Source organism: Mytilus galloprovincialis, chromosome 13 (genome assembly GCF_965363235.1).
Source record: "Mytilus galloprovincialis chromosome 13, xbMytGall1.hap1.1, whole genome shotgun sequence".
NCBI lineage: Eukaryota > Metazoa > Mollusca > Bivalvia > Mytilida > Mytilidae > Mytilus > Mytilus galloprovincialis.
Window position 1 is genome coordinate 6,769,043 of NC_134850.1, and position 27,008 is coordinate 6,796,050.

General features: G+C 32.5%; 1 long non-coding RNA gene across 2 annotated transcripts in view; it reads right to left on the reverse strand.

The window, feature by feature from the left end:
• Positions 1-26,527, reverse strand: part of LOC143056587 (uncharacterized) — a 56,757-nt gene extending 30,230 nt beyond the window's left edge. For both annotated transcript variants that reach the window (XR_012972411.1, XR_012972412.1), the window contains exon 1: positions 26,283-26,527. This is a non-coding gene — a long non-coding RNA (uncharacterized LOC143056587). The remainder of the gene's footprint in view (positions 1-26,282) is intronic.
• Positions 26,528-27,008: the final 481 nt, after the last annotated feature.

Below are 27,008 nucleotides of genomic sequence, written 5' to 3' on the forward strand. Positions count from 1 at the left end.
AACCTCCGACCTTCGATAGGAAACTGTGAATACTAGTCATTAAGAGTGGAGTCGAGTGCACCCGCACGAGTGGGGTGTGAACTCACAACCTTAGTGTTGACTGCATAGTGATTACAGTAGAACAACAACTGGCAACTTGGTCACCGAGACCCCCTTATAAATAAAAGACTGTTTCAAATATTTTCTTCAATTTTCTCTGTCAAAGTATGTGTGGAGAGGGTAAACTACTTTACTTTGGTTATATTCCTTGCTGGAAAGTACTCAAGTACTAGAGAAATGTTACGCTTTTGTTTGAATTTGAAAATACTTTATTCTGCATCAATTGATAAACAAGCTGTCAAAGTGTTTCAAAATCTAAAACTATCTGCACTAAATTTCATAAATAAAATCATTAAAATTGCATCATCATAATATACATCATCATTTTTATAAACCGTTACGCTTCATATGATATTTTTAGTTAGATGATTGCATAATTCGACTTAAAAAGAAAAGAAAAGGAAGCCACTCCCGGCTGTGACAAAACTATAGTTTCATTGAAATTTTGAATTACATTTGAAAAAAAGTTCAAAAAGGTAATTCATTAGAAATTACTCAGCGCCAATGACGTGTGTGATCAGCCACACCATGTTCATTAAGGCTTATGGCGGTATAATGATGGCGACATAAAATGTTCTAAGTTCCCAATTCCCTTTTCCCCTGATTCACGAGTTCAATTGTCTTGTTTTTGTCTACGAGGAGGTCCTGTATCATCCTTCATGTGCTACTTGCAAAAATATGCAGTCTTCATGATAAAAATGGTTTCATGTTCTAACAGTCGTTTTGGGGCAATGAAAATTAAAAAAATTGCAGACAAGAAACTGCAAACAATTTTATAAATGCAGTGGTTCTAGTTGACACCTTTGTTTCTTGTAGACTGTTCTCCGAACCCATGTATTCATGGTTCTTGTGCAAACAGCCTCTCTGGATATAGTTGTGCCTGTCAATCTGGTTACAAAGGGACAAAATGTGCACAAGGTATATGTTAAACACAATAGACATATTATGTATTTAGCTAAAAAGTTGACATTTTTAGCACCTGATTTTTTTAGCCAATCGCTATAGAAAACAAAACTTTACGACAAAAAGAGGATTTCAGCTTCCCAATTATTCCCGGGCTTTTATTTCCATTCATGATTGCATTGATATATGGTTGCTGCTCACAAAGAAGCTATTCAACCAAGAGTTCCAAATGGTGAAGTTGAAATCATCTCGTGATACATTTTACCGACGCAATCACGAGATGGTGACCGTAACGGAATATCTGTTTCACAGATTATAGCGGATATGTTCCTTGTTTCGTAACTACAATCCCGTTCCCTTTTCACGAATACCACCTACCAAACAAGACATGGTACCGAGTGTGTACTAACATCAGAAACATGATGGGTGAAACATTTGGAGCAGGATCTGCTTACACTTCCGGAACATCTAAGATCACACCCAGTAAGAAGGACCAATTCGAAGCTGAAAACCATTAAAAACTAAAACTTTCGAAAAGGTGTGTCGTGTGCGACTCATACAATCTATTCAATTGAGTAGACAAACATAAGTGTTTCGAATAATTCTATATTTTATAGAGTTAACGTAAGTTTATACAAAGATGAACATATAAATTATATTTTATGTCAACACAACTGAACATGTGGTGATATCATCTGTAAATGATGCGATTTGCTAAGTTCTTTAGTTTTTCGATTATATCATCATTGACTTATAGTGCAAATTGCCATTTATTTTTCAATAAAACCTTAAAGGCAAACTGCTGAACTGAAAAAACAAAAACACTAACAACTGAAGGACTTATACAAAAAATAAAAAAGCTCCAAGAGTTGCATTGCGGTATTAGATATATAAAATAAACAAATAATTACAAAATCTAAATATATGATTTAAACTGGTCATTTGAATATTAAATGACGTTAAGCTAGACAAATTGATGACAATATATTTAGATATCTGAACTGGTAAGTGCAAATGAATGTTGATACTACAAAGGTATAACAGAAACGATTCTCTATGAAATGAACAGTAAAATGTTAACTTTGATGAAACAGATTTATGATGTCTACCAATGTATTTCTTAATATTTCAGTTATAGATCGTAAGTACTTTTATTGTCAATATCAAAGCCATCAATTTTAACAGTATATCTTCTTTTTATATTATAATTCTATTATTATTATATTATATACTTTTCTATTTCTGTATGTCTTTGTATCAACGAAAATCATTTCATTTATTTTTTATTTTTATTTTTTTTTTTTTTATTAAAATCATAACTTATAGAACATTTTCTAAGATCATGGTCACTTATTCAAACTACAACAACAATCAATTATTTCTATGTTATCCTGTATTGACACCTGTGTTTGTTGTAGATTGTTCTCCAAACCCATGCATCCATGGCTCATGTGGAAATAACCCTTCAGGATATAGTTGTTCCTGTGAAAATGGATTTGAAGGCACAAGATGTGAACAAGGTATGACCCATATGTGTTTGTGCTTTGTCAATATACCATTTTGTTTTTCTTTTTTGATATATTTGTTTGTTTATATAGTGATTGCGATTATAATACAATGTTGATTGCTGTAAACCTATTTTTAGCATTTTTAGCATTCTGTCTGTTTGTTTTGTGTACACATTGTTGTCAATATATTGGAATTGTATGCGACTGTCATACAAGTGAGAGGTTTAGCTAGATTAAAAACCAGATTAAATCCACCATTTTCTTCAAAAGAAAATGTATCTTCCAAGTCAGAAATATAAGTTATTTTCAATTCGTTTGGTATGGTTAAGCATTGAGTTTACCAATTGTTAAGGACCCTTCTGTTTTGTATCTTTTCTAAGAGTTTGGTTTTTTTGTTGTTTTATTTTTTTCAAATATTCAAAATGAAAAAAAAATGAAAAATATTTCATGTAGAAACACATAATGAATTTAAATAGGTCATCGATTTTTAAGGACAAAAATATACTATAGAGATTCTTCAAAGTGAGAGTAGAAAGTTTCACTGCGTCGACTCATACGTATATAGAAATATAAAATGTTTAGTCAATTCCACAAAACATTACAAAAAACACAACACATTTTATTTGCATTGTGAAATATCATGGGTAGAGTTATTAAACAGTTGAATTTGAAAATAATGGTCACCTACGGGAACAGCATAACTTATCGTGAAAGAGAAACTACCTGTTATTTAAGGTTTAGAATTCAGCACCATGAAGGGACAATAAGAAGATGGGTGGACATAAAATGTTTTCGTTAAGTAAATATGATTTTGTAATCTGTTTTTAAAAACAGTAGATCTCGTCATGTTGTACTCGATTCAATTGCTGTGAATCTGATTCTTGTTCTGTACACTGAACTATAAAGAGGGACGAAAGATACCAGAGGGACAGTCAAACTCATAGATTGAAAATAAACTGTCAATGACATGGCTAAATATAAAAAGACAAACAGACAAATAATAGTACAGAAGATACAACATAGAAAATTAAATACAAAGCAACACGAACCCCACCAAAAACTGCGAATGATCTTAGTATGATCAAAAACCCTTGGTCTTTATCTTAAGTTATAATTAGAGAACAAAACACAAATAGAAGCCTTAAAACAGAGCAAGATTAATCATAACAAAAAACCGGGAATCATATCGAAACCTTAAGACTGAGCAAAATTAATCATAACTGTTCACCATGTGACACTGTCGTGTTGCTCGTGGACGTAAATATATTTCACACTTTAACTTAAATTTATTGGTCCTCAATGTTCTTCAACTTCGTACTTTATTTGGCCTTTTTAACTTTTTTGGATTCGAGCGTCACTGATGAGTCGTTTCTAGACGAAAAGCGCGTCTGGTGTATATACAAAATTTAGTCCTGGTATCTATGATGAGTTTATTTACATAATAAGATTATGTTGAATCATTGAAAGACAACAGTCAAGGTACTTTGACATGTTCATTTTAAGTTGAAATATATCTAATTAATTCAACATAAAGCCCCTATGGTCGATATCTCGTCATTATATTACATGTTTATATCTAGTTATCAGTTATATATTAAAATGATTTTTTTACAGCATCTGAATCCGAGGGTAAGTCTTTCATTCTAAGCAAACAAAATACTACATGTAGACATTTTTCAATAAGAATACTGAACAGTATCGAACATAAATAACAATGTTATGGAGACAATATACACAAACATTTATGTTACCGTGTAACTCCCCCCCCCCCCATAGCTGAATTGATATCATCGTTTTGGAATTGGTTACATTTTAAGCTTACTTGGTTCAAATCTTCTCTTTTTTAATAGGGACACTAGCTATCAAATGCATGTCCACCGATTGGACTCAAATACTATGGAAAGCCAACGGGGTCAAAATTCTTAATTCGTAACTTGTCAATTTGTAACTTGTAACTGTGTAATTTCTAAATTGTTAATTCGTAAATTGTTAATTTGTAACTTGTTACTGTGAAATTCATAATGCTTTATTCGTAAATTGTCTATTTCTAACTTGCACCTTTGTAGTTTCAACATCCTTAATCGGTAACTTGTCAGTATGTTACTCAAGTTGTAACTGTGCAATTTCATAATACTTCATTCGGAAATTGTCGATTTGTAACTTGTATCTTTGTATCAAATTCAACATTCTGCATTTGTTAATTGTCAATTTGTAACTTGTAGATTTCAAAATTCTTTATCGGTAAATTGTCTTTTTGTATATTGATGTTTTGTAACTTGTAACATGTGACTTGTCGATTCGTGAATTGTCGATGTGTGAAATGTCGAAGTGTTAAATGTCATCGTTGTATTATGCTAACGATCATTATGACGACAGATGGCGCTCGGCTTCTTCTTCTGTGTATAATCCTCCTGTAAGTAGGAGCACCGCCATATGGAGTAAATAACCAAAGGAGTATAAATCAATTATGTACAGTGCATACATATAAAAGATAACAAATAGATAAATACATTGTTTGTATTATATGGCATGTATAAAAGGGACTCGGTTTTATATTGAGGTAACCTCGTATAAACATGTTTGTTTACTGTACTGGTCACCAAACCTGCAATGAGGTGTGTCACTTCCTTTATTATTAAGGTATATAGACGTGTCGCTGGAACGGGCTTCCTTATCAGCTTCGAAAATATATTAGTGTCACTTGGCAAGAAATATCTACTTAATTATTTTAACCGGGTCAAAACAAGACTAAAAACATGAAATATAAGACGGTGCTGGAAAAATACTAATATTGTCCTGGGCCCGCAAATTAGGACTCAATGTATAATGGCAGAAATGGTTTGACAACCATCATTCATTTATATTATAATCTCAATATTAAAATTTCAGAAAAGAATGTAATTATCTAATGATATGTTTTAATACAAGAAACAAATGGACGAACAGTCTTTATTTATTTGGCTCCTGAGTAATTAACATAAATCAGAAATCTGATGTACAGTAGTTGTCGTTTGTTTATGTAATTTAAACGTGTTTCTAGTTTCTTGGGTTTTTTTTTTAATATAGATTAGACTGTTGGTTTTCCCGTTTGAATGGTTTTACACAAGTAATTTTGGGGCCCTTTATAGCTTGTTGTTCGGTGTGAGTCAAGGCTCCGTGTTGAAGGCCGTATCTTGACCTATAATGGGTTACTTTTATAAGTTGTTATTTGGATGGAGAGTTGTCTTATTGGCGCTCATACCACATCTTCCTATATCTATAAACAAATGTTTAATGAAGTTTTTTGTAAAACAAACTGAATGAAAAAATATTTTAATGAGCCACTTAGTTAATGTATACTATATATCAAAACTGTGTTGAATATGCACTATTTTGTGATAAAATTTAAAGGAACCAGAAAAAGTAATCGAGGCCCTAAAATTTGAGATATTGTCAACCGGAATGCGAGAAAAACGCATATATTAATGGTCAGGTCAATAATGGGATATCATATCGTTAATAGTATGGGACCAGTTCACATCTACAATCATCAATAAGCTTGAAAGAATACAGCGACAACCTGTGAGATTTATAACAGGAGAGTACAAATCCAGAGAAGTTGGTTGCGTCTCAAACACGCTCACCAAACTCAAACTACAGGACATACAGACAAGACGCTCAAGTCAGAAGCTTATATTTCTGTACGAGGTGGTCGCAGTGCTATAGAACCAGACAATTAAAAAACAGATATCGTCCAAAAAGAAAACTAAATTGCTGTCAAGGGCCCGATTTGACAATTATCAGTCAAGAAATGTTGTGAACAAACATGCAGATAAAAAAACTACACGAAATGTTTTGAGATCTCAACGAGTAAAATACGACAATACTCTAACTCATTTTTCGTATAAACAGTATTCGAATAGAACCACATTGAAAAAGCGTAGTGTATCCAAAACGTTCTCCTACAGATACAGATCTAAAAGGATCATGGTACAAGATCGAAATATACTAGGAGGTGTCCCCTCTATATATTTTGTAATGACCATGATCGTTAAACTATGAAACTGTTTATTTTTTACTACACGCGTCACCTACATAAATTTGAGAATGGAGATGGGGAATGTGTTAAAGCGACAACAACCCGACCATAGAGCAAACCACAACCGAAGGCCACCAATGGGTCTTCAATGCAACGAGAAACTCCCGCACCCGGAGGAGTCCTTCAGCTGGCCCCTAAACAAATATGTATACTTGTTCAGTGATACCGGACGTCATACTGAACTCCGAATTATACACAAGAAACAAAAATTAAAAATCATACAAGACTAACAAAGGCCAGTGTTTTTTTGAAATCTCAAACCCCCCTTCTTAATACTCCTACTTTTAAACAATTTGACGCCCTCTCCCTCTGACGTGTCAGAGAAAAGATCTAGCCATATCGCCATTTGCACGAAAGAGGCAATTATCTCTTATATGCTTACACTAATTATACCCCACGCAACGAGGTTGAGGAGGGTGTAATGTTTTGACCCGTCCGTCTGTATGTCTGCCCGTCCGTCCGTCCGTACGTCAGTCCATCGGTCCTGTTTCTTGTCATCGCAACTCCTCTCAAACCACATAACATAATTTCATGATAATAAGGACATACTAAGTAGATTTGCATATCGACAAGAAATTACAATTCATTTTTTTTCTAGAAGTTACGCCCCTTTGAACTTATGTGCTTCGATATACCTCTGCAACAGTTTGTCGTCGCAACTCCTCTGAAACCACACCACATAATTTCATGAAACCTTGTAGATAATAAGGACATACTATGTAGATGTACATATCGACAGGAAATTATGATTCATTTTTTTTTCTTATATAACTTTTTTTTCTTATAGTTATTTTATTTCTCCAGTGACAATGTAGGGACGTGGGGCATGTGAGCACGCTCACTAAGGTTCTTTAATTTTATTTCTCCACGAAAATATTTGCACATTATTTGGGGTTTGGCCAAAGGAGTATGTATTTGGTCATTTTTAGAGTAAAATGATAGCCTGGGATCCTGGCTGACTGCTCGACAGAAGAGCCAGGCGGAATACAACCTGGTTTGTTAGTAGGATATTAGGATGTTACGAATTTATTGCAAATGATTTTTTATTTTATATTTGACATGCAAATTAAAAAAAAAAATAGGTATATTGATTAACATCGTGAATCATTTCAGTTAATTAACGATTGACAACATTTTAGATTTTGTAAGGTTGCCGGGCTACAAGGAGGTGTGGCCCCAGGTGGGGTTCATATCGGGAGTACGGGACATTAAGCAGCTTTTGAGATCGAGGGACTCGTGAATATTTTGGTCTTTTTGGTTGTACATATTTATTGTAGGAAATCTGGTAACGGCAATTTTTAAGCTTCTTGTCCAGAAAAATTCAGTAGGCATATATATTAATACATAAAATTAAGAATGGAAAAGGGGAATGTGTCGAAGAGACAACAACCCGACCATATAACCGACAACAGCAGCATATAATATATATGTCAGCCCTTTCCTGTCAGAATAAAATGGTCCGATAATAGCATTTTATAATTAATAGAAATCGTTTATTACTAGTACCTGGGGTTTTCAGTAATGATGTAGCCTTTTAAAGCCGACTATATGGTATACGGTTTTGTCATTGATGAAGGCAGTAGGTTGCCTATAGTTGCTTACATGGACTTTAATTGTACTTCGCGTTGGTGGATAGTTGTCTCATTGGCAATCATGCGGTTTATTACCACATCTCCTTATTGTATATACCTGAATAATCCAGTCATAATATTCCACTGATTAACGACTATCTCATTAACCTCGTAATTAGGAGAGATCAATTATTTTGAGGGACTGAACTAGTCGGGATGGTTTTTTTATATAGTTTCCGAACGAAAGTCCACGTCAGTAATAATAATAAAACTGGGATCCTGTAAACATGCAATTTTTGTTTTGCTTTTTTTTAGACGCATTTGCTGTAATTAATGGATTAAAATTACTTAAGTATATATTCCACATGGAGGTACTGCGACTTACAGGAGGATTATACACCGAAGAAGAACCCGAGCGCCATCTGTCGTCATAATGATCGTTAGCATAATACAACGATGACATTTAACACTTCGACATTTCACACATCGACAATTCACGAATCGGCAAGTCACATGTTACAAGTTACAAAACATCAATATACAAAAAGACAATTTACCAATAAAGAATTTTGAAATCTACAAGTTACAAATTGACAATTAACAAATGAAGAATGTTGAATTTTGATACAAAGATACAAGTTACAAATCGACAATTTACGAATGAAGCATTATGAAACTGCACAGTTACAAGTAACAAACTGACAAGCTAACGATTAAGAATGTTGAAACTACAAAGGTGCAAGTTACAAATAGACAATTTACGAATTAAGCATTATGAATTTCACAGTAACAAGTTACAAATTAACAATTTACGAATTAACAATTTAGAAATTACACAGTTACAAGTTACGAATTGACAAGTTACGAATTAAGAATTTTGACCCCGTTGGCTTTCCATAAAATACTCATATTTAATTTTTAACCATGTTGAACATTTATCCACATCCAAAACATAAAAACTCTAAAAAAAAAAAAAAAAAGAAATGGACTCGATAATATGTAGCTGCGTTCCGTTTGTATTCTAAGCCTTTTAATTACCTATCGAGTTGACCTCCAAAAACCTTCGATGATTATATAACCTATATAAACATTAATATAGATAGAAATATAAATTAAACTCGAGCAGTTGTATTTGTCTAGGTTCGTTTCAATCAATCAAATGATTTACCTCTGTTTTTTTACATTCAATAATGACATTCATTTCCATTAAATCACCGAAGACTCACAATTCATGCGTTATCCATCTCTTGCTAAGTGTTGAAATCTCATGATTATGGACCCAATGAGGTTTAATTATTCAATTGCAAGTGACTAATTGATCATTAATGTTTATTAATTTAGTTTGACAAATATGAATCATACTGGATGTTTAAAGCGAATTATTATTTCCTTATTTGACATTTATTAATAATTGAACAAAATAAAAAAATCATACTTAATGTTTTTAAATATAATTTGTAGCTAGTGACCTATTTAGTTGTTTACTAAATTTACATACTTTTTTCTATTTTTAAGTGGTGTTTTTGCATTGTTTTGATATTTCTTTATTTTTTTTCAAATTAATCAATGCATTCTATTAGAACTACTACAGATCACCGTTCCATAGGACCTGCGTTAACCGACAGAATCAATATTTGCTTTGTTTTTTTGCATTTTTAGTTTTCTGGGTATTTTGATAGCAGATATCAAAGTTATAGTTTTGAAAAGTCAGCTAAACGATTCTTTCCAGGCGCGGTTAATGAAGTTGCATGTAATACTTATTAACATAAGAAATTTCTAATTTGTCATACATATTAAAAGTTTAACATGAGCTGCTGGCAGTTCAAATCTATTTTTTTCAAACGTGTAACTTTAATATTTGCTATCAAAACACAGAACCAAGGATTTTCAATTATTGTTATATATTGTCGTCCTTTTCGTCAACCAGATTAATAATTTTACATTACTTCTTTCAGGGAGGTTACCTACTATAGGATAATTATCAGGTACGTAAAATATATCAATAAAACTGTATATGAACACAAGTTATGTCATTTCTATAAGTATAAATATATACAGAATATCATATGGCTTTTTCAATATCACATTCGTATCAACCTTACACACCAATATAATTCAAAGACCTCGAGGGAATATATTAGTTGAGGGTTAATACGGTGTGTGATATTACACTTTATTATATCATGTACCTCGGGTAGATGTTTTTATGTGACATGACGTCATACAGATAAAAGGGTTTGAAATGACGGCATACAGATTATAGGTTTGAAATGACGTCATACAGATTAAGGGTTTGATAAAGCCTTTGCAACAGTGACTGCAACAGATGTCGTGACCTCATACAGATAAAAAGTGCTGTATCGATATCATCACGGTTGACTGATACAGCACGCTTGCCAATGATTATATTTCACATACAATTTATCTGTATTTACTACAGAGTATATATTAAATCACTTTAAAATGGATTTGCTGTGGTTAGATGTTGATAAAGTTATCGATATTGATGTTACTATTAAATTGAAGCACATAGTCACAAATTGTTGTTAGATATCAGTTCATAATACATAAGGAGGAAATATAGTAATTTGAAAAAAATAAATATTTAAACCCTTACCAAAACCATGAATACGCACAAAACATGTACAATTACCATTTATGTAATACAAGATAGAAATAGTTATTTTTTTTTGTGGTTCGATCGTATTTTATATTGTTTAAATGTGAGAATACCCAAATTGCACCTGTTTTGACAAATTGTTCACCTGTATTTATATGGAAAATGATAGAGGATGTATATATTCTATGTATGACTGTGAAGAGCGATAGAACTCCGAACCGCGTTGGTACTCCGAACCGCGATAGTCACGCTGAAGTGCGTGTTTGTTCTTGCTGAAATGCGATGGTGTCATTGTGACGCTATTTTGTTGATAGCGACGCCGAATTGCGATGTACGCGGTAACGCTGAAATGCTATGGTCTCCACAAGCTACATTTACTTCGTACTTTATATGGTCTTTTAAACTTTTTTGGATTCGAGCGTCACTGATGAGTCTTGTTTTTTACGAATCCCGTGTCTGGCTACTAAATTTATTCCTGGTATCTATGATGAGTTTACTTGCAATGCTTTTCATGTCGATGTAGATACAATGTGTATGTTATAAACCTTTTTTCACTGGAGTTTTTTTTTAACTTTTTAAACTACGTAAAGGGTAAGGATTTGTTGATAGGAGAGGGTTACTAGTAATCTTCTGTAGCAGTGGCTTTTTATTTTTCGAAACATACAAAAGTTTCTGTTTTACGTACGATTGGGCGTTACATTTTTTAAATACAGACATCTTTTCGTTATACATTTGCGGTAAACGATGAGCTTATGAATGAAACAACGTATTGTAGATAAACTGTTAATGCAGAATTATTCCCACATGTAGAGGACGATGTCCCATTTAGTATGCAATTGCAAGGACATCCATAGACCATGAGCAATGGATGTAAATTAATATATACGACGTACTAACAATCACTTAAAATTGAGAATGGAAATGGGGAATGTGTCAAAGAGACAACAACCCGACCAAATAAAAAACAACAGCAGAGGGTCACCAACAGGTCTTCAATGTAGCGAGAAATTCCCGCACCCGGAGGCGTCCTTCAGCTGGCCCCTAAACAAATATATACTAGTCCAGTGATAATGAACGCCATACTAATTTCCAAATTGTACACAAGAAACTAAAATTAAAATAATACAAGACTAACAAAGGCCAGAGGCTCCTGACTTGGGACAGGCGCAAAAATGCGGCGGGGTTAAACATGTTTGTGAGATCTCAACCCTCCCCCTATACCTCTAACCAATGTAGTAAAGTAAACGCATAACAATACGCACATTAAAATTCAGTTCAAGAGAAATCCGAGTCCGATTGTCAGAAGATGTAACCAAAGATAATAAACAAAATGACAATAATACATAAATAACAACAGACTACTAGCAGTTAACTGACCTGCCAGCTCCACTTAATCTACTTTCCGTTATGATTGCACTTCTGTTGACTTTAGAATGACAACCATGCGACAAATTGATTTCAGCACATCAGCGTAGGGACCATCGCACTTCGGTGTAGATCATCGCACTTCAGCGTAAACATCTCACTTCAGCCTCCCCATAGCACCTCCGAGTTCTACATATGTATATATGTATATATATATGTTTATTTATTTGTATTATGACTCTTTCTGTTTTGTCTTTGTAGATATTCGAACATGGCAGCGGCCAGTGCAGATGTTATATGTGATGGATTTCTCCTTTATATTTACTTGTTCAATACATTTAATAAAATCGAAACATTCTAGAATCAACAAGGACAATTGCATACAATTTGAAGAAGAGAGGCGAAAGATACCAAAGGGACATTCAAACTCATACGTCGAAAATAATTTGTCCCTGGTTAGGTGGAGGGCTGGGATTCTGCTCAAATGTTTAACCCCCTCATATTCTATTTGTTAGTGCTTGTACCAAGTCAGGAGCCTGTAATTCAGTGGTTGTCGTTTGTCTATGTGTTACATGTTTGATTTTCGATCTTTTTTGTATATAAATTAGGCCGTTAGTTTTCTTGTTTGAATTCTTTCACATTGCCATTTCGGGACCTTTTAGAGCTGACTATGCGGTATAAGCTTTGCTCATTGTTGAAGGCCGTATGGTGATTTAAAGATGTTAATTTCTGTGTCATTTGGTCTCTTATGGAGAGTTATCTCGTTGGCAATCATACCCCATCTTCTTTTATATATTGACAGCTCAATGGCTACAAAAGAAATAGACAAACAGACAAACAGACAAACAACAGTACATAAGAACAACATAGAAAAATAAATACAGAGCAACACGAACCACACCAAGAACTGGGGGTGATTTAGTCGCTCCGGAAGGGTGAGCAGGTCCTGCTCCACATGTGGCACTCGTCGTGTTGTTCATGTTAGTACAAACCCGGTAATAATTCTAATTCGGGAGTTCAAATTCGCCGGAAAAGGCAAAGTGATTGTAGTTATATCCGCTATTATCTGTGAAACGAATATGGCATAACGGAATTGACTTCCTTGACAATTATCGAACATTCTTGGCTTAAACAACTGCAGACAGCATATCCCCTAGGTCTAAATGACAATTTTATAGAACAAGGCAACATATCTAAAACATCTTCTATTGATATCACGAATATTGTTGAAAAAAATCAACATAATAATAGGTTTCGTGGCAAACGTCTCAATCGAAACAAGATTTAAACATCATACAAACTATACTCTTGATAATCTCCCATCTACACTCAAAAACAACAAGAGGCACCAATTAAAATGTTAACTGGGTAAAATACCAATATGTAAATAACATGACAAGCAGGTTACTCAGTCCACTCTGTGCGAAAAATTACAGCGTTTTGCCACCAAAGGATGTTTCGTGTTGATAAACCTGAAGATAATAAACGGCATTTTCTGAACATTAATTATGTTAAGAGAGGTGTTGATTTAATCAACTTATCGAGTATATCTAATGACTCTACCATTCAAAACTGTATACCTCCTTATTTTGATAACACAAAACACAAAAGTTTAATTTTCCGACATCATCATTGAAAATAATACTCTCCGAATTTTAAATATGAATAAACCAACAGACAAACAAAAGAACACGAAATACAACAATGAAAACTAAAGACTGGGCAACAAGAACCGCGCCAAAAACATGGGATGATCCCACGTAATCCAGAAGGGTAAGCAAATCCTGCTCCACATGTGGCACCCCTTTGTTTAATACTTATTTGAGTTGCAGTAAATCATTTGACAATCTTTTCTTTCAAGGAACATATGGTCACTAGATTATTGAGACAAAAAGGTATCACTAAGATGAAATAAAAACAAATACATAGATCAACGATAAATCTATTAAGTTCAGCTTCTATTATTAAATTATGAAAGATCCAGTGTCTGGTGCCACCGATCTGATCTCTATTAGCCTGAAAAATACAAATTATTATTAGTATTATGTTTTTTTATGATTATAATTATTATTATCATTATTATTATTATTATTATTATTATTATTATGATTATTATAATTTTATTATTATTATTATTATTATTATTATTATTATTATATTATTATTATTATTATTATTATCATTGTTTTATATTGCATGAGCTTGCAAGTGCAATACATGTTCTACGAGGGACAATATTCCCCAATATTAATGCAATAATCCTTTTATTGTATAGCAATATAATATTTGAAAGTAAAAATTGGTTTAAACTAAGATTTTGTCGTTGATGACGTCATGAATTTTTGAAAATTTATTGCACTAGTGCAATATTGGAATTTATTGCACGCTAACTTTTGATTCCTTTCTGTGGGAAATATTATATTGCTCTGCAATAATAATAATAATTATTATTATTATTATTATTATTATTATTATTATTATTATTATTATTATTATTATTATTATTATTATTATTATTATTATTATTATTATTATTATCATCGTTATGATTATTATTCTTTTGTAGTAGTAGAAGTAGTAGTAGTAGTAGAAGTAAAAGTAGTAGTAGTAGTAGTAGTAGTAGTAGTAGTAGTAGTAGTAGTAGTAGTAGTAGTAGTAGTAGTAGTAGAAGTACTACATGTAGTAGTAGTAGTAGTAGTAGTAGAAGTAACAGTAGAAGTAGTAGTAGTAGTAGAAGTACTAGTAGTAGTATTAGTAGTAGTAGTGGTAGTAGTAGAAGTAGTAGTAGTAGTTGAACAAAAAAAGAAGAAGTAGTAGTAGTAGTAGTGGTAATTTAAAACACAAGATAATGAATAGTCATTCTTTTTGTTATTACCAGTTATCCTACGATTCTATCCAGAGTGTTGACATTAGCATCTCGTTTTACTCTGTTAAATTCAAGTCGTCCTGTTGGTGGCTTTCCACTAACTGTTCCTGCTAAAACTGATATAAGCACTATGAACATCGAACACAGAATCTTGACTATTTTCATCTTGCATAGGATTTGCTCACCTAAAGGAGATATAATAATGTATGATAATATTTCCCTGCGTAAGAATTTCAAAATATATAACCTTCACCATACACGATCAATTTTCAACATTTGAATTTTTAAATGATACTGCTTTCGTTCAGACACTGTAAATTAAATATTCTTTACTTTTTGTTTTAAGCGTAGACATTTTTTGTGACTTTATATACGAAGTATGGGTGCTTAAGACATATGTGACCCGCCATAACATGTTCAGGCTTATGTAGATAAAACATTTACTATGAACGTTACGTCACATTTAATAGTATCTACATTGTACATCACATTTAATAGTATCTGTGCATTTTTATGAATATATAAGTTACATGCTATACAGGTACTCATTGTTTTCAAAACCTCACCAATGATACTATATTCACAATGTAGTCACCATAAAAGAGGGACGAAAGATACCAGAGGGACAGTCAAACTCATAAATCGAGAATAAACTGACAACGCCATGGCTAAAACTGAAAACTACAAACAGATAAACAATAGTACACACGACTCAACATAGAAAACTTACTTCTGTAAGTGAAAATGGAATCAAAGCTTGCTCAAAGCCGTCAGTCATCTTAAATTAGTCTTGGGGCACTTTGTATCAATTTTATAATTCTAACTAGCTCATGTTTAGCACAGCCACCCCAAATAATACAACAACAATTTATCAGTGGGAGAATATAACCATTATAATATAATTTTCTTAAATCAATATTTAAAAATGTCATGATTTAAGAAAAAAAATGAAGCCTAGATGATATTGATGAACATAAGTAATTAATATGGCAGAGAAGTATGGAAAGCCACAGTGAACCCCCCGATTATTATTATTCTTCCTTTAAAAAACACATGGTTACAAATAAATCTTCGACTTTTACAATCCCGCCGATTATTATAATTCTAAAATCATCGGCTTTTTAAAATCTTCTGCTTTTTAAAATCTAGGGGATTTCAAAATCTACGGCTTTTCAAAATTTACGGCTTTTCAAAATCTACGGCTTTTCAAAATCTACGGCTTTACAAAATCGTCGGCTTTTCAAAATCTTCGGCTTTTCAGAATCTACGGCTTTTCAAAATCTACGGCTTTTCAAAATCTTCGGCTCTTCAAAATCGTCGGCTTTTTAAAAATCTTCGGCTTTTCAAATGATAATCTACGGCTTTTCAAAATCTTCGGCTTTTCAAAATCTCGGCTTTTTTAAAATATTTGGCTTTTCAAAATCTTTGGCTTTTCAAATTCTTCGGCTTTTCAAATGATAATCTACGGCTTTTCAAAATCTTCGGCTTTTCAAAATATTTGGCTTTTCAAAATCTTCGGCTTTTAGAAAATACCGCCGATTATTATATCATAAAATCTTCGGCTTTTAATCATATGGCCGCCGATGATTTTCAGTTAAAAAATCTTCGGCTTTTGAAAGTCTATATCCATAAAAGTCATACCCCCCTCCCCGCCGATTATTATCAAATGTAAAATCTTCGGCTTTTAATCAAAAAACGACAAGTGAAAACCTTAAATACGCAAGCACATGCAGACTATATAGTGTGTATGTATATATATATATATGAGTGTGTGTGTAAGCGCCTGTATCATTTATAAGTCACCCTTACAAAATAGGAGGTGGCATACTAATTTTCTCCTGTCCGTCCGGCTGTTCGTCAGTAAGATGCATTGTTTGTCTGCCTATTTCATACAGCTTTAAAGGTACAACTTGAATATTGTGTAGGTTGTTCATACACACAACGAAAGTATGCATGGAATTTTGATTTCTTCCAAATATTCTGACAATTACAGATGATCACAGCTGTAGTTTGGCTTCGTCATTTTCTTGGTACTAAAGCTGCATAAAGAGATCTTGGTTTGTCCGGCTATCTCCTCCTATAGTTAAATTACCATATATATTGTTAAATTTAAAGCTTCCTATGGTTAGGCGGGGGTATCGTTTGTATCATCTAGACAGCTAAACAATTTCAAGATTTTGACCCTTTTGAGGAGCTTCATTTATGATAAAGGCAGAGTTAAAATATTTACAAGTATCACTTAAAGGGGGCCGTTTGATTGTATTCAGTTATATCATGTCAAGTACAGTATGAGTCTTGCTCATTGTTGAAGTTTGTATTGTGACCTATAGTTGCTTACATCCCCAGTATGCTTACGGGACGTACTATGGTATACACCTGTCCTTCTTTCCATCCGTCAGTCATCAACATGTTGGACAGTAACTTAAAAACATATGACTCTTTGGGGATTTTTTTTATATCTATTGAAGTGAACTTCCTTTTGTTTTAAACACGGTATGTTCTTAAGGATATTCGCTTGTCATGTCTTGGAATTTTTGTCAGATTTTCGGAATCCTCTGGTTTTATCCATTTAAATGACTTTAAAAAATTTGCCCACTAAGCCCTAATTTTCTTTTAATAAATCTTTTACATGTATAATTATAAGCTGTCTGTCAAAGTCTTTAAAACTCGTTGTTAATTTTTTTGATAGTTTTTGAGAACTCAAACTTGTCAATGATAAAGCTACGAAAAATCAAGAGAGACCATTTTCCCTCCAAACGTTTAATAACTAATATCTCGGAAACAAGTACACTGACCTATATATAGATTTTTGCTGTTTTGATTCCTTTATTTACCCCCTAATAATATCATGAATATATACTAATTTTATGAAAAGCTTGTAATTTTGAAAATGAGTAGCGAACTTCCTTAATCTTAAAACTTCCTGCCAGTGGACAGTTTTCAGCATTTGAGTAAATTGTATAAATTAAATACTCGAGACTTAACTATTTCATGTACTCGATGGGAAGAAACCATTTTAGGTAAACAGTGCATGAGAAGGGGATTTTACATTTAGTGATAAAAAAAAATTAAATAATTTATAATACAGATTTTTGTAAAAATAAATAAACATACAGTTTACAGTTATGAATCTTTGATCTTCTCCGACATTGAGTTACTCGAATCACAAACATTAAATATCACCAATTACAGTAACAAACGACTAGACAGCATTCTCATGCTGAGTTCACACGTAATTCGAATTCGATTCGCATTAACTAATTCGAATTAGTTTAATTCGCATTCAAAACGTTTGACGTCCTAACGTCGATTCTAATTCGAATTACAATGCGCGTCAAATTTGCTTTACTGTCCAAACGACGTTAACTTTTAATTCGTATTGACAAAAGCGTATCTTTAATGCGAATTGGATAATTCGAATTAGCCAATTCGAATCAATTCGAATTAAAAAGGAAGAGTGTGTGAACGCAATTAGCGAATTCGATTCGCATTCGATTCGAGTCCGTGTGAACGAGGCAGATCATTATTTTTTTTTCTTTGCGAAGATTGGATTCAACAACTTATTTTAATTATTCCAAAATCAGACACTATATGTCTTTCTATGTTGTGATGTTACACTATTGTTTCCGATAAGGGAGAAGGTTTGGTACCATTAAAACGTTTAATCCCACTAAATTGTCTGCACCTGTCCTAAGTCAGAAATCTGATGGTCCGTAGTTGTCGTCGTTTGATGTTGTTTATAAGTTTTTTCTTCTTTCTCTTCTTTTTTATATAGATTAGACCGTTGGTTTTCCCGTTTGAATGGTTTTTCACTATTTCTTTTTTTCTTTTTTTTTTAGTGGGGGGGTATAGCTTGCTGTTTGATATGAGCCTAGGCTCCGTGTATATGTTCCGGACCATATGAGTATTTGGACCATACGCGTATGGTCATGACCATATGGTTATATACTCATATGGTCCGACCATACGCGTATGGTCCAACCGTACGCGTATGGTCGGGGTAATTAACACTCTGTAACAGTTTACTTTTAATACTTCTAAACTCTTCATATGGTATAACCGTTCATTAAAAAGACGCTATCATATAGATAATTTTATTATTATATTATAATGAAAAGATTAGCTAAAAAAAAATTAGATGTTTCACATATTTAATTTTACTTACTTGTCAAAACTATAATAAACACATTTTATACCGATGGTCATTACCGACTTGTTATAACGAGTGAATGGCAATATGTCGACTTAAAAAATAAATTCCTAAAATTTCGTAATGAACTGTTACACAAGAAGTCACTGGAAAGTAAAAATAATACATTGTCATGTAACCATCATTGTTTTTTTTAGATAAAGTTTCTGTATTATTGAAACTGATATAATGTAATTCTAAAAAAAATCCTATATGGTCCAAATACTCATATGGACCGGCCCATTAATAACCAAACCAGTATTATACTCATATGGTCCGACCATACGCGTACGGTCGGACCATACGCATATGGTCCAAATACTTATATGGTCCGGACATAGACACCGTACATTGACCTATAATGGTCTATTTTTATAAATTGTGACTTGGATGGAGAGATGTTTCATTGGCACTCATACCACATCTTCTTGTGTGTATTACCACCCTATAAAATATTAAAGTTGAACCTTTAAAACTGTAGGAGATAGCCGGACAAACAGTGCATCTTACTGACGAACAGCCGGACGGACAGGAGTAAATTAATATGCCGCCCCCTATTTTGTAAGAGTGGCTTATAAATAATACAGGCGCTTACGCACACACTCATATATATACATATATATTAAATACTGTAGTCTGCATGTGATTGCGTGTTTAAGGTTTTCACTTGTCCTTTCCTGATAAAATGCCGAAGATTTTATAATATAATAATTGGCGGTGAATTTCTAAAAGCCGAAGATTTTGAAAAGCCAAATATTTCGAAAAGCTGAAGATTTTGAAAAGCCGTAGATTTTGAAAAGCCGAAGATTTTGAAAAGCCGAAGATTTTGAAAAGCCGAAGATTTTGAAAAGCCGAAGATTTTAGAATTATAATAATCGGCGGGATTGTAAAAGCCGAAAATTTATTTGTAACCATGTATTTTTTAAAGGAAAAATAATAATAATCGGGGTGTTCACTGTGGCTTTCCATAGATAAGAGTCAATTCTAACATTTAAATGTTTTCAACTGATTAATTTTTGAGAATATTAATCTCAAAAGTTAGATCAAAAGTTGCTCGATAAAAACCCAGCGTTTGTCTTGTACCTATAACCATACATTTAGTTTTATCCGGATTTAATGTTATTTTCATGACACAATTTTTCAACACATTGGAGTTCATCTTTTACTTTTAACTGCATATCTACAATACTCTTTCCTGATGCATGCATAGTTGTGTCATCAACATACACGTCTGTATTGCACTTTGTTTCTTTTACTCTTTTATATATAATGGAAGGTCGTTTTTGTACACAAACAAATAAAAATGGGTCCAAGTGTTGAGCCCTGTTAAATATGTTATCGGAATGTTAATTACTTATATGACTTATATAGAATTGCTGTGTTTTTTCTGTAAAATATGATTAAAAATATCAACCGTACTGTCAAAAAATTTGATGGTATTTTTTACTTAAAACTTCACGAGCAACAAATCAAAAGCTTTTTTAAAATCCAGGAGAACTACCATATTTATATGTTCATTGTCCATTTCATGTAGTCATCTATAAAATAAGGAAAACTACACGTTTAATAATTTTATGCATCCGAAGCGCCTTTCTGAGTTTACCTCCATCAGAAACGCTCAAACCATTAGTACCGAAAATCGTTGAAGAGCCATATGTCAAAAGTACCTAAAATAAATAGCCAAATTCATCTAAAGCCAACTTTGCCTGAGGGAGTTGAAACCTTAGTTTCATAATAATTTCAAAATTTATAAACGGAAAATGTTAGTAAAGTTTGTTAAATCATGTCAGTACCAAAGCACTGACTACTGAGCTGATGATACACTCGGGGACTGATAGTCCACCAGCAGAGGTATCGACTCAGTGATGTAAAAAGTTGAAAATAACACGTTTAATAATTTCTTGCATCCGAAGTGCTTTTCTGGATTAACCTTCTATAAATGATATTGATGCGGGCAATTTGAAATGAACGATTATGTTTAAAAACAGACTAGATGGGTGTAAAATTTGAAACTCAGTCAAATAGTCATACAGATGTTAAGAGCAAATAAAAATGCCAAATTATAGTTAAGTCACAGTATAAGTGTAGTTTATAGTATCAAAGTCATTAAAGAACATCTTACAGAATTGAACTATATTATGTAGTAAAATTATTTAAAAAACCGAATTCTGTTAGAACTTTAACAATTGATATTCTTAAAAAAACTTCACGCACTTTTTAATTTTTTTTATCAAACATTTCAGCATAACACTGTCTCTCGTCATACATATACGTTCCCTTGCCTTTGCCTACATGAAGGAGTTATGTATTTTAGTTTCCATACGAATGCAAACATCATTCCGAGAATGATTCGTGTGAATGTTATAGTTATGTAAATCCTATTTTTCTAATGTAATAAAAAAATATTGAACAAATAAAAAAAAAGTATTTTTCCAGTGCTTGATTTGCTGAAAATGACTCAACGATTAAGTTGAAAGAGTTTTAAAATAAAGGGCATAGTAATTCGATAATTTTGCAGGTACCAAGTCAGGAATATGACAATTGTTATCCATTCGCTTGATGTGTTTAAGCTTTTGATTTTGCCATTTGATTAAGGACTTTCCGTTTTGAATTTTCCTCGGAGTTCATTGTTTTTGTGATCTTACTTCTTTTTTTTTATAGTAATTGTTTTGGAGTAGTGACATTTGAAAATAAAACTTTATAATATTATTTTTATCTGAACTTCCCATGTCCAACTCGTATAGTTCTGACAAAAACTCGTAGAATGTAGAACTTTCGTTTAATAGTTGCATGTATTGGAAGATAAACCATACAATTTGGATCTCAAAAATAAAATATCTCCATTTTTATCAATCATGGACATAGAATAAGAATCATACGACGACTTTTGTATGCTAGGTCAAGTTATTTAGTGTTTAAAGATAGACGTAAAGATATGTGCGGAATTATAAGAGTACAAAACATTCCAAATATCCATGTATATGGAAAAAAAACTCATCATAAATACCAGGATTTATTTATTTGACAGACGTGCGTTTCTTCTACAAAAGACTGATCGCTCGAATCCAAAACAATTAAAAAGGTCAAATAAAGTACGAAATTGAAGATCATCGAGAATCAAAAATTCCTAAAAGGTTTCCGAATACAGCTAAGGTAATCTAATCCTGAGGTAGAAAAACCTTAGTACAGTGGAGATCACTTCTAACCTCTCATCAGAACTGTCAGAATATCTGTCATAGAACTGTTCTAACCTGCCCTAGAACAGTTCTACCTGGAACAGTTCTACCCTAGAACTGTTCTACGTAGAACTGTCAGAATCAGTTCTACATGTTCTAGGTAGAACTGACTAAATCAGTTCTAGGTAGAACTGTCAGGATCAGTTCTAGGGTAGAACTGTCTAAATCAGTTCTAGGTAGAACTGTCCGAATCAGTTCTAACCGTAGAACTGTCAGCAGAACTGACTAAATCAGTCAGGAATGTAGAACAGTTCTAAATGACGTCACTGCAGTAAGGGCACTTTAGAATTTAGAAGAAATAAATCACTTCCAATTACTTTGCTATAGCAGATTTTCTATATTTTTTACTGATCAAACGTTACATGTACAAATATCGAAGTGAATAGAAGGTTATCCAACTCATCGGAGAAATATTTTCATAAGATTGCATAAGAAACATCATTGTTAACGTTTCTTCGTTCCCCGTTTTTAACAGCCTCTTCATAAATATAAATCTGCATTTAATTCATGGAATTTTAATCGTAATTTACCTTGTTTGCCTTGGATTTACATTCATTTAAGATTCTGTTTTGAAAAATGTTCAAACGAAAATTGTACAGTGGATGAATTATGGGATATTAATGAAAAAAGTGTTGTATTATAACGTAAAAAAACTATATACATTTGTACCATCTCGTCAATTTAGTCAGACTTATCCATAACGATTATAAATGATATCAATGAGTCTAGAACTCAGAAAAATATACTCATCTGAACATGAATGAAACATTTGCCCCTGGACGTTCGGCTACAAACAAAATCATGCATTTTTCTTTGCCTTCTTCAAATTATATTAACAGTATACTATTCCAAGAAGAGAACTTCCCATACATGTACTTTTTATTTTAAAATAAAGTATATGAATCAGTCATGTGAGTGTTGGATGATGCTGTAAAATGGTTTTGTTTAAAAAAAAAAGAAACCATTACAAACCCGAGACTACTATACGTATACTACTATATAGTAGTCTCAGCACAAACTAACGGACTTAAAAAGTCACTTTAGGGTAAAAATTCACTTTAGTGACGGTTCATTATTATGGATACAGAGAGGAAATAACGGCGCCCAAAATTTTTAGATATGGTATAAATACACTTTATCGCTATTTGTCTGCCATTACTGGATATCACACAGGTTCCCGTAAAAAATTGACGTCATAAAACAAAATATCTGACGCCACAATGGAAAAGTGATTGTTGTATGCTTCAAAAGTTCAAGAGGCCGGGTCAGCCAGGATTAGCAATAAGGTGTATTGTGTTCCAAAGTTGGTGTCATTTTTATCATACGATCCGTCCTGACATAGAAATATTATTGGTTTACAATGACTGAGGCCATATATATTTACATGATAAGTGTAAATAAGTTCAGTTTTGGTTGATGTGGTAAAATCATTTAGTTAAAACGACTCGGTCTGATACATGTATATCAAAACTACTGAAAGTTGTTTACAATTCAATATTTTGAATAAAAAGAGGACTTGCAGAAAATTGCTGGTACTCTAAATTGATGTGGAATTTTTTTTGTAGCCAATGTGTTACAATATTGCTGTCATTTGAATTAGACAATCCATCGTGATATGTAACTATAAGTGATTTACTATGCGGTTGTATATATATTAAGATTTACATTATAAAGTGTAAATATGGTCAGTTTTGGTTGATGCTGACACATATTCAGTTTGGTTGATGCTGTCAAATATAAAAAAAAAATGTGGTATGATTGCTAATGAGACAACTATCCACAAAAGACCTAAATGACACAGACATTAACAACTATAGGTCACCGTACGGCATTCAACAATGCGCAAAGCCGATACCGCATAGTAAGCTATAAATATGGTCAGTTTTCATGGTTTTGGGTGATGCGGACAAATAATTTTGTTATATCCATGAGTCAGTCTGAGATATCAAAACTACTGAAATTAGTTTACGATTCAAAATTTTAATTAAAAAGAGGACATGCTGGCACTTTAAACTGATGCGAGCATAATTTTGTTTTCCAATATTGCTTTCATTTATATTAAGCAATCCATCCTGCTATAAAAATATAAGCTCGTGCAATATAAAATTCTACTCGGAACAATATTCCCCAATATTCATGCAATAACCCTATAATATAGACCATTTGTATTATCATGATTATACACTCCATCCTTACATAAAAATATTACAGATTTTCTATGCGACTATAAGAGTTACATAAAAAAGAGCAAATCTGGTCAGTTTTGGTTGATGTGGTCAAATATGGTCACATTTGGTTGATGCTGTCAAATCTGGTCAGTTTTGATTGATGCAGACAAATAATTTTGTTACATGAGTCAGTCTGAGGTATGAAAACTACTGATATTTGTTTCTGATGCGATATTTTGAATAAAAATAGGAAATGCTGGCATCCTCAAATGATGAGAACAAAAATTTGAGGTCATTGATTTCCAATATTGCAGTTATTTATATACTACAGTTATCTCGACCTAAAATTATAACTGAATTGCTGTGCAGCTATATAGATTCACATAATAAAAAGCAAATAAGGTAAGTTTTGGTTGATGCAGTCAAAATATTTTATTACACGACTCAGTCTGAAGTATAAAAACTACTGATATTTGTTTATGATTCAATATTTAGGATCAAGGGGAGGGGGTCCAGGGGTTGCAACACCACTTAACATCAAATGCATTTGAATGGGAGCATATACTTGGACACCCCCAGCCTTTTAAAAATGGTTGGATCTGCCCCTGCATGCTGGCACTATAAATTGATGCGAACAAATTTTTTTTCCAAAATTGCTGTAACTTGTATATTACAGTCCCTCAAGACCTAATAAAATTAAAACTGAAGTACTGTGCAGCTATATAGATTTGCAGAAAGAAAAAGCAAATAATGGCAGTTTAGATTGATGCGGTCAAAAGATTTAAATCGTGTGAATGTTAATGCTATGTAGAATCTATTTTTCTAATGTAATGAAATTGTATATTTTAAAAGTGCAATATCCTAAACTAAGGTTAAGAAAAAAAAAGATACGTAGCAATTTTTCGTTCATTTGTTTTTGAATAAAACAAAACGAATTAAGTAAATGTTGATGGTATAAAAACTACAATACACAATGTTATTTAACACATCATTTCCAAATTATATATTAAAGATATACCATGGTTTTGTTTATTTCTGATATATTCTTAAATTCTGTAATATCATTGAGAATGAAATGGGAAATGTGTCAAAGAGAAACCAACCCGACCAAAGCGCAAAAAACAGTGCTTGATTGGTTGAATATGACTAACGATTGAATTGAAATAATTCTAATGCATAGTACTAAGATAATTTTGATAGCAAATGTTTTATAATAGTGACATCTGAAAATAAAGCACAATAGAATTATTTTTTACTGAACGTCCAATGTCCAACTAGTATAGTTCTGACAAAAGCCCGGCGAATGTAGAAATTTCCTTTAATAGTTGCATGTACAAATGTATAGGGGGATAAACCATTAAATTTGGATCTCAAATATAGAATGCCTCCATTTTTAAGTAACGCTCGAATTCAAAACAGTTAGAAGGCCAAATAAAATACGAAATTGGAGATCACCGAGAAACAAAAAAAATCCTAAGGTGTTTCAAAATACAGCTGATGTAATCTAATCCTGAGATAGAAAAACCTTAGTATTACAATTATTCAAAGTTTTGTTAAGCTAGTAAACAAAAATATCAGAAACAATATACGACATTTATCATAATCTTGCTAAGTTGTTGAAGCATTGCAGATCTGTTTAAAGCCTTGTAAAAATAATATAAAAATCAACAAACACTTACAAACTAAAGACAGTTCCTTCAATTTTCTCTGTCGAAGTATGTGTGGTAAGGCAAACTAATATACTTCGTTTATATACTTTGCTGGAAATTAAAAAAAGAACTTATGTTGCTTTTGTTTGAATTTGAAATTATTCTTTTCTGCATAAATTGATTAACAAGCTTTCAAAGTGTTTGCAATCAAAAATGATCTGAACTCGTGAGGTTTAATTAATAAGATCATTAGAACTGCATCATCGTAATTAATGTAGCATCTGTTCCTAACAAAGCCTTATATATGAACAATTACGCTGTACATTTTATGTTTGAAAGAGACGTAATTAATATGATAGTCCTGCCGATAACATAACAAATTTCAGTGCAATTTAAATTACATTTTCTAAAAGGATAATGACTCACCCAAACAACCATTACAAGTCTAGACGATCAAATGATAAACATATCAGAAATATTTGTTACCATACTGTACGGTCCATACGGTCTATATCTTGAACAAAATCCATATCGCATATAATGCTATACTAGACTTTGACCGAGTTTTATTCTTAAACAAATAATACTTTGATTATCGCCTTTACATACATCTGGTATCTTTGATGAAAAGGTTTGTCCGTACTAACGTTTTTGAATGTACTAGTATATACATCGTCCCTCTATATAAGTATATGGAGATGCCCGGTGTTATGAATGACAATGTGACAAATTTCCGAGAGAGAAAAAAAACAAAAA